Below are 10661 nucleotides of genomic sequence, written 5' to 3'. Positions count from 1 at the left end.
GAAGATTTGTGAGGCAACATTAGAATTGTTAGTTCATAAACGTGCGCTTGGAAAGCAATACGAAATCAATTTTATTTTTAAAATTACACGTAGGCAAATGTTGGTTGTGTCGGCGGGCTTAGAATTTAAAAGTAGCTCTATCCATTCATTATTCACTAGCCATTATAGAAGGGACGGCTTAGCGTCGTGTGTTCGAGTCACACTATTAATAGAAATCAATGAAGGTTTGCAATATTTTGATGGCAAGTGGTCTATTATTAATTTTTTCAAACTTGAAAAAATATGGCGACCGATCTACGACCAGTTTAAGTAGTTACGGCGTAGTTAACTTAACGTTAAGCAACTCCAAATACACCTAATAAAGCTGCTGTGGTCGGGATCATATTATGAATTTTTGTTTTAAGTATTGTAAAAATCGAAACAACTTTTTTATTGTTATATTATAATACATTTTATTACACATATATATTTAATTATTAAATAGGTATATTTTTATTTGACTTAAGAAAAGGTTTTACATGTCATTATTTATTATAAGAGCTGCATTATTAGTAGATGGATTGGTGACCTTGTTATGGTCGTGAGAAGGCACTGGATGCAGACTGCTTCGAACTGGTACCATTACAAATCTATGCGGGAGACCTGTGTCCATCACAGAACGTCTTTTGACTGAAATGATGATGATAATCATTACCAGAGCAGCAGCAACCTGGTTTTTAACTATAACCTACGAACGTTTATTACTTTTAACTTATCAAGGAAACAAATAGTGCAATATATACAATAATATAAAACGTCAGAACACTTTTTATTATTGTATATACGTATAACGTCAGAAAAATCAGACGGTTTCTTTTATGGTTTCTTTCACAGATGTCCTTAGTAAAACAATCCTTAGAGCATTATATTTCGAGTTACATTATCACTTAATGATTTGTACACTGCAATACATTTCAGGTTCGATTCTCGGAAGAAAAGCACTGCTTGTGAATTATAAGACATTGCCACAGCTTACAAACAGTGAAGAAAAACATGTCTGTAATAAACTTTTAAAATCCCCTTGTTATACCTACCAATCCTGGGTCCGAGTGGTAGATTACACCTCTGAGAGGAAGTTAATATTCAAGCGATGGCAACTAAAACAATATTTAAAAGGATTCGAAACTTTTTATGTTACATTTTTCCATATAACTTAATAGGTATCTCCGTTATAAGAAGCCGTTTAGGTAAATAGCTATCCAATAGCAATACATTAGTATTATTAAGTTCCAGTTTGAAGGACGCAGTAGAGGGTGGTATTTCTGGGTTAATAAGATTACCATCTTGTGTCGAGTTGGCGTGCACAAATGTAGTACTGTGAAGAATTTTTTTAATCCGAGATATCACCATACTGTAACGCTCCGTCTTTGGATAAATAATATTATTTCGACCAAAATAATGTATATTATATACGAATCAATGGCATCATATCAACATTCATAATGATGGTTAATAGATGTAAAGTTTTAAAGGGGAAATTATATAACCAATTTGTTATCAAAAGCTTCAAAGATTTTACATCTATTACGAATCATCTGGTACTTATGTATACAGAGGCAAGCAGAAGTGTATAGACAAAATATTAGTGTGAAAAGTAATAAAGTTTACAGGTTTTTTGATAGAGATTTGACCGAACTTACCGTCCCAGACAACTCGTACCTCCTGAATTATTCTCATTGTTATCATACACGCAAGATATCTGTGGTTTTTTAATTAAAAGTAAATCAATAAATCGTCAAAACTAAACTATATTATGTAATTATTAGTATGTATCAAACATTTACCGTGCACCCTAGGTAAAATAAAGATAATTGATAAATGGTGATAATGTGATAAATTGAATTAAAAATACATAGTACTTTTAATACACAATAACTACATACCATAACACATAATTTACACAGATAAAATAGTATATATGCATATATAAAGTGATAAGCAGGAGTATGTATCTACATATATATAGCCAGATATCGATCCGGAGGATTATTTTCAAACCCATGATACGTTTAACACGGATTGCAATTGCCGGAGATACTGTATAGTAAAATTTTATCATCAATACATAACCTGTAAACCATTAAATGGTTTTTTGAACAATACCGAAGCTCGTTACGTAGTTACGACAGCATTCGGCCATTGAATAGGCAACCATTTAGCTTATTCAGTGTATATGGCTTGATATATTATTTACAATAAACCACTTCATAAATTATTTACCACGAAGCGGCGACATTAAACTGATGACGAGGCTGTCGACGAAAATGATCCAGCCTTATTTCTATATCATTACAGTTGATTGATGAAACGATTACCTACGCACACTCTAATCTATCCTTAATATAGCAGTTGTTGAATTATTATAAAAATGCTATTTGTATATTTATAATTAAATATTTACAAATTATTCATATAAAAACTATCATCGCTTTAGGTATTTTTTAGCCGGATGTAAGGAAAATCGCCAAATAATATGTAATTTTCCCATTTCTAACAATCATAAAAGAAATGTTTGTGGGACCATATGCTCTGTTTTCCAAATAAATCAAATCAAAACAAAATAGATTTTTCTTTTTTGTTTAAGTCGTAATAGTTTTAAAAAATTACCAATATATGCGGTTTGGCTAGAACTAAAATAGATACTGCAGTCTCATTTAACCAAGAGAAAGGTATATTAGCAAAGAATGAAATGATTTTAGGTTAAATTTATAAGAAATATTATTGAATCTTTAAAATAACATTTTAACACGAAAAGAAAAATTTTTACTATTAAAAGCGAATAATTTATAATTTTTGCACGTAACTAACGGAAAATCGCATGAATATTTTGTGAACCTTTGCGAATTTTATAAGAAAGTTCATAAGCTGCAACAATATTCATAAAGAAACAACTCAATACCACGTCTAACATGTATTGTTTTTTACTAGAATAAACCGAATGTTTCGTTACACATAAATTTCCACCCGCATCTAACATTAAACGGACTGATATTAGCAAACAAGGCATAAATTTTGATAAACATTAATTTAATTTCTTATCCTCTTCTGATTTAAATTAGAATTACGAAAGGTTTACATGTTTAGAGAGCTAATGAAACGTAGCTTCGAGCAATAAAAGTCATAGTGTAATCAAAACAACAGTTTATCATCGAATTTCTTTTCAGCAGCTAGTATATTTTGCTAATTCATCGTTTCTCTCCCTGGCGCGGATAAGTGGCGGACGGTTCGCCCGGAAGTCGTTTTTTCATCTCTCAAACTTTTGAGAGGCTCGCAAAATGTCTTCGAAAAAGACTCTTTGCTCCTTAAGTACGTTTTGACATCCCTTTTGGACATATTTTTTACAATAGCACAGCACTTAAAATCGCTCTTGTGCCGCCGTCGCCAATCCTATTTACGAGTGTAGGCTACGAAAATAATTCTGGATTTTGTTTTATATACATACTTGTGTTCCTACTTGTAAACATAGTGGTGTAAATGTTATAAAAATATTTGTAACTTGGTACAACAAATAGGAATGTGAGTTGATATAGATATTTATGGTACATACTCGTATAAAGCATAAAAACAAAAGAAAATACTCCCGGAGTATATTTTTATACTAAAATTATAACTTATATGTAACATGACATTTCGTACGTCGGTGGTCCGAATATATAAATGCATGTACATATGTATGTCTGCTTCGCACTTTTTTTATTAAATAACACAACAAAAATCTTTACGAAAAAATAGTATTTTTTATGGCAGCAATTTTTTATAATTATAATTTTCATTACTATTTTATGCTTTCGAACAGTTGATTAAATTTACATAATTAATTTTATCTTTCGGCATCTTTTTTATCATATTATTTCATTATTATTATTATTATATTCACAAGTATTTAATTATATCGTGTAATAAATATTAAGGATGAAATTTAATATAAGTTCAAGATACATACTTACTTAATTAAAACATTCCATATACCAAATATTCCTACTATTACAGTCACAAATAGTTCACTAAAACGCACTGAAATTATTTAAAAGTCATCTGCGTAAATGACACATTCAAATTTCGCGCCATATATAAGAAGAACGACACGTCCTTCGCTCCCGACGACTGGAAGGCAACTAACGCGGGTCCGTCTCCCGGTCTAGACACAGGCCGGTGGGCGGCGCGGGTAAGGGATGCGGGGTGCTTTCGTGAGGGCAAATCAACCCCGGCGAACATTTGCCCAGAGAACGATCGAGCTTTAACATCAATAAGGAAGTATCCGATTACGTAAAAGGATAATACCGATAAATTTAAGGAGCCAGTATAAATATTTTTATGTACGAGTGCGATGCAACACAACAGAATTGTTAAGTTGTTTAACGAAAACGCAACGACGACGAAACACTATTACCGTTTTAATTATTTCGCACCGTTTTTTCATTTTTTATGAATAAATTTTAAATCATTCAGAAAATAAATAATTGACATCATAACGAATCTAAGGACGCCGTTTCTTTTTTTAAAAATTTAAAGTTTTAAATGTTTCCACGTACCAGTGTGATGCAATTTATAAGAATTCTTACTATATTGATAGTTACAAAACAATTAACTTGAAAAAAAAAACATTGCACTTGTCATGTGATTACGGATAAACTATAATTGTATTACGAATAAAAAAAATGGAAATGTATAAAAATAATCTTTAAAATTTATCTCGGGGACCTGATTGCCTTTTGTAAATTGAAATGTTAATTAATTCGTCATGCATGCATCATTTTTTTCTTATAAAATATCATACTTATAGCTGCAGCAAAATTTAACGGAAAGGTTTCTGATAGGAAGTACCTTAATATTAAAACCAATTGTTTCTTCCATACTATAAAATATATAAATATATGTATATGTTTTTATAATATTTATATGTGTATATTTTAAATATGTGGGTTACTTTTGTATTTTCATACCTCGGAACTCGACGATACGAGTCTTTTAGATATAGGCAATTTCAATTTACGCAACTAATGAATCCATGTTGGGTCCGATCCTTGTTAGTTCAAAAAAAAAACTAATTTATGCCGATCTTACGTCAAATAATAAACATTAAGTAAATGATATTTGCAATATGTAATGCACACAAACGTTTGAAATGCGTGAGTGAATAGTTGCTAGATAATACACGAGTCCATTTGTGCAAGATTGAAATAGCTATTAAGCTCAGAGTTCTATTAATAAAATGTCTGCATTGCCTGTGCAGCCGATGTGAGAGTAATTTGTATCGATCTAGTTTAAATTTAGTTCACAACACGCCGAGATATCCGGATGGCGTTAATTTACGTTTCAATTTATCCTGTAGCAAAAGCCTATGCCAAAAAAGGTAATATATATTCTAATAATAGATTCACTATCAAAACTTTTCCCATGAATTTAAAATGAATTTCAATATTCTAATCTAGATTATTTATTTCTTCTTTATATTGTACACTATCACGAAAATAAATCGCATGTAATAGGCTAAAACAATGAACCGTAAAAGGCGATATTATCGTATAGCACGATTTCTTCCTTGCTGCCATTTGATGGACTTGGTTCATCGTCATCCTGAAGCTATAGACCCCTAGTGAACATAAACCTCTACCATAGCTTTCCAATAAAACCGTTGGTATTGGTTGACAAATAGAGCGGACAGACGTTAAGTGGTTGGTGTTGGAAATTAGTGTATATACTCACTATCATTTCACAAACGTATCAAGTCATTATTAACCTTAGAAGCTTAATAAATTTAATTGAGCACAAATTCAAAATATTTTCTCTCCTTAATGGAATGTTCGATTCCTAATATAATACGTTTTTATGTAGGTAAGAATCTGAACTTAACTTTTTATAAGAATTATTTTTGATGTATAATACTTTCTCTCTAAATACATACAAGATTGTATTTACAAAAAATATAAAGTTAAAAAATGAAAGGAAGAAGTTCTATATTGAGCTTTTTGAGCAGCGATAATCTAGCGAAAGAGGATTGAGTTGCGATTTGTAGGTCACGGATTCGATTACCGGGATCGAGGAGATTGTATCTTATATAATTGACACTTTGTATATTAATTTTATGGGATTGCCACTGCTCACAAAAAAGTTTCCTGAGGATGGTCAGCAGCGTTCTCTGCGTACCTGCCAAGCCTGGCGATTATGGTTTATATCTCCATTGTATTTATTTCAGGGAGGCATTGCTTTGCAGTGGGCTTCTATAGGCTAAACGATTGAAGCTTTGTATATATCATTTTTTTCATATAAATTACATACAATTGGACTTTACATTTATTCCAAATATTTATTATTAGATTACAAGACTGTAAAGGAGGTTAAACATTCTTACAGATCATTTCGTTCTTTAACCTTATACTAGTTGGTGACGTGACTTTCAGAAATACGACGACACGTAGTTTTTAAATATGTAATGTAAATTAATGAGCATAATATACCTCAAAGTTTACGTCATTGAAAGTTATAAGATGCGGGTAAAATGACAAATTGATGTTCACTTGATGTGTCATTTTAATATCCATACTATTTAAAGTGGCACTGAATAATAGAGTCGTAATGATGCGGCAGAATTTAAAGCCGTTACCTCTTTTGACGGTTTTTCTTTTTAACTGGATCTACAAGAAATTTACACCACGTACATATTATTTAGTTTATATAAGAAGTTAGGCTTTTTTTTATTTATTAGCTCCCTGTGAGTCCGACAAAGCTGTTTGAACCAGAAAGCATTGCCCTGTAGACGTCCTAGAAATAACTATGACAATAATCTTAAAACGATTACATTTTGTCTAGGTGTGCGTTTTTATATATATATATACACACATATAATAAGCGTCAGTTCTTTATTTTAAAATTTTATTATTTTAATTTTATATATAAAAATTGTATGTATCTTACATGAATATGAACTGTAATTTCTAATAGTATTTTTATCCGTACGAGTTCGTTAACAAAAGCTAAATATCGTCAAGTTAATCTGCATAAAAACCCATCTAATAACGAATTTATTTGTCTGTCCGTCGTTTCGTTGTACTGTTATACGGAGAAATGACGATGCGTTAGTACAAAAGTTTGCATGTCGGACTAATTTTCAGAGAACTGCAGTTAATCCTCAACATCAAGTTAAGCTCACAAAATCTTCCGACGAGATAGAGCTTTTGGTTGTTTGTTGGCCGTCGGCGCCCGTGTACACTACGTTTATGGTTTTGATAGCATGCACAGACATGTTTATACGTCTGCATACGGCTTTTTACCGAGATAACATTATTTGTCGATTTTCATCATGTTATGACGCTGTTTTTGTGAAGAAAACAATTTGAAACGTATTAAATTGTTTTATACAGAGGGTTTGTATACATATGATCGTATACTTTGAGATATACTCCCTCTAAAGCTATTATATCTTTAGCCAATTACCCTGTGAAGATCAAGTATGTAGTTTTTTTTTTTTAATATTTTGTTAAGCTATATAATGTAAAGGTTTTCAGCACCATACGATATCGAATATAATTTATAAATGCTAAAAGCTAAAACGGTTTCTTAGAAATTTCAAGAATGTGCGAATCGGCTATTGAGTATGTACTCATTACACGCATAGTACCATTTATGAACATACAATATACTTCTCTGCTTCATAATGATTTCGACGCTTCATGATGATCTATTTGATACGCTTGTGAGAGAGTCATTTTAAAAACCTCGATATTCGTTGTCCTTTAACATTCATATATATTTAGGAATTCTAATATTATTATTTTAAATTGAGATGTGAAATGATCTCATTTAAATATTTCAAACCATTTGTAATATATAAAGAACTGGAATTTATTTTATACTAATAAAGCAAGGTTCTGAAGCGGGGGGCATGGAACGGCAGCGCCGTATAAAAGACGTCCAGTCGCAAGGTGAACAGTCGACTTTGTTAATATCCTCGGAAGACGCTGGATGTACGTCGCTTTCAATCGGTCTTATTGGAAATGTGTGGGGGGGCTTATATCCAGTAGTGGACATCGTATGGCTGAAGTTATGGTGATGAATAAAGCAATGTTATTAGTCATAGCTATTTAACATAAATTATAGTTGTAATTCATACGAAGAATAAGTTTAATTTATAAATAAAAATACCCGTAAAGTAGCAAGGTACGTAGGTGTACATAAACTTAAAGTCATTACTCATTATTAACACACAAATAAAAATGGAATTAACTGCATTAATGAAAGCAATTTTAAAATTTAAACAGTCCAAACAAATATAATTCCAGAAATAAAAATGAATCTTTCTAATCTACTTTCATTGCTGATTGTACAACGTTAATTCCGTAGTAAAGCGCGGAAAATTTTACACAATTCTCACTGGGAACGTGCTATGCAAATTCGCACAATCACAAAGGGCCGCCCCGTATGTACTCTAATACAGGACAATTGATACTGATACGATGCGTTTTGCTGCACGTGTTGTGCTCTCTACATTTAAATACAACGTAATTTAAACATGTTCTTATTATAACGTACGCCGAATAGTAGTATTAACACTGTTATTTTCGTGAAAATAGAGGTACGACATCAAAATTTCAGCCATAAAACGTTCACGTAGATAACTATGCGACAAGCTCATATCCAGGACATGTCCAGATTTTTAATAGGACCGGTAGAAAGAAGGTATGCAGCATTTTCCGAAGACTTAAACAAGGTCGTCAACTATTAGGTAGACCTTTTACGCTGCACTTGCCTATTCGTGGTCTCCGCTCCAGAACCTTACCACCCCAGTAGTTATCTGTTTTGCACGCCATATGACCCAATGGGGCTTAAACTTGTCTATCTTGGTTATGTTGGTTACTAATTATTCCTTATTCGATATGATTCATAAGTGCTGATTAATACTTGAGGTATATAAGTAGCATAAATGAAGTGGCTATTGATTGACAAGACGCGCACGTGATATTTGAGAACCGTTTTACGTTTTTCTATCAACCTCGCCTTGTTGCCCAGGTACCTCGTAATGCTACAAGCGCTTGCCAGCACACTTAAGCGATCTTTGCAAGAGGAATTTTACAACGGAATTTAACAAAACAATGATTGAAAATATTTAAAGTAAAATTGTACCAGAGCAGTAAGAAGTAACAATCATCTTTTGAAATTATAAATTTTTTCTACTTTACGCTTTGTTGTTCATCTTATAACATCATCTACAATATTTTATATGAGTTTATAAAAATCGCAATCCATATTAAATACTTTTAATATAGAATATTTTTATACGGAAAATACAGAATTTTCATTACGAGTGTATTTCTGGGAGACATTTCTACGTTTACGGTTATATAGTTTTTTTTTTATTTATAAACCCTTGCGGCCGTATAAGTGGTCTCTACTCGAATTTGAGAGCTTTGTCCTTGAGATGTCTCGTTCGAGGAGACGAAACGAAAATAAGTGGATAAATTGAGTGAAGGCGTAGGCTTACAGTCATATTTTAACTAAATAAGGTTTCGTATAAGTTTTCCATTTGAGCGTGTGTGTATGAATAATAAATTTTCAGGGGCAAATGTGCCTTGTCTGAGCAGTTTACCGGTTTTTTATTTTAGTATAGCGAGAATAAATTATTTATAATGTGTACACAAAATCAACTTTATTTGAACAAATTATATTTTAAGTGCATTTTATATATATTTAAATAGCTAACAATGCACTAGATTTAGCAGCATTGCCTTTTTTTAAGGGCTTCCTTTTTTCAAACATTTCTAACCTGTTTTGGCAGTTTACGAAATGTTAGTTTTTGCACTCTATATTAATAAACAAACATCTTAAATAAATATTTTACCAATGAACTTGTTAGTTTAGATGAGAATAACAGCTAATACAAAAAATCATATCATTAATGAATGTGATGAAAATCAAACTGAGAGACGTTTATGACCAGTATAGGCTTATTTGTCAATCCACTAATTATGTTATGTCAGTCTTATTGTAAATCTATAGAAGAGGCTTTTGTCACAGCTGGAGCTGTGGACATCCTATGTCTAAAATAATGATAGTGTATGGTACTAAAATAATTGTTTTTGTTACCATTAACTTGAAAAGCTTACCATGTTAGCTGTAAATCTATCATATAGCTAGGAATCCGAGACAGTTTTAACTTGCGATAATTTTTATCACGATACTCTAATGTATAAAATGTGGTTGCCCTGTTGTAATATGGTGTCATCAATCTTATTAATATAGATAGACTTTTTATTTCATTGAAAATGATGCCGTGGAGAAATGCACATATAATAAATGATAATAATTGCAGGGCGTTTGAATCGAATCCTTCTAAATCACATTTTCAAATATTTCTTTCATTAAGTCGAGAACGTGTGTCTACTCCTGAGGGAATAATTTTATTACGTCAATGAGTATTATTTCACTTAGGTCAGTTATTATCTTTTTCATTAACTGCCGATAGCCACATATCTTGAGTGTTTACAAGGTATTCTGGAATCGCTCCAAGGTTTCACTGCCTACCTCATTAACGTGGTAGTGTTAATGCCGAATGTCCGTGAAATCTTTTAGAGGGCACTTCACTGGGTACGTTTTAATTCTGTCTCTTTATTGCTTGCTTCGTTAAA

Source organism: Battus philenor, unplaced genomic scaffold (genome assembly GCF_028537555.1).
Source record: "Battus philenor isolate CCGP_79_NKW_IND1 unplaced genomic scaffold, ilBatPhil1.0.hap1 SCAF_4, whole genome shotgun sequence".
Classification (NCBI taxonomy): Eukaryota; Metazoa; Arthropoda; class Insecta; order Lepidoptera; family Papilionidae; genus Battus; species Battus philenor.
Note: the sequence above shows the minus strand (reverse complement) of the source record.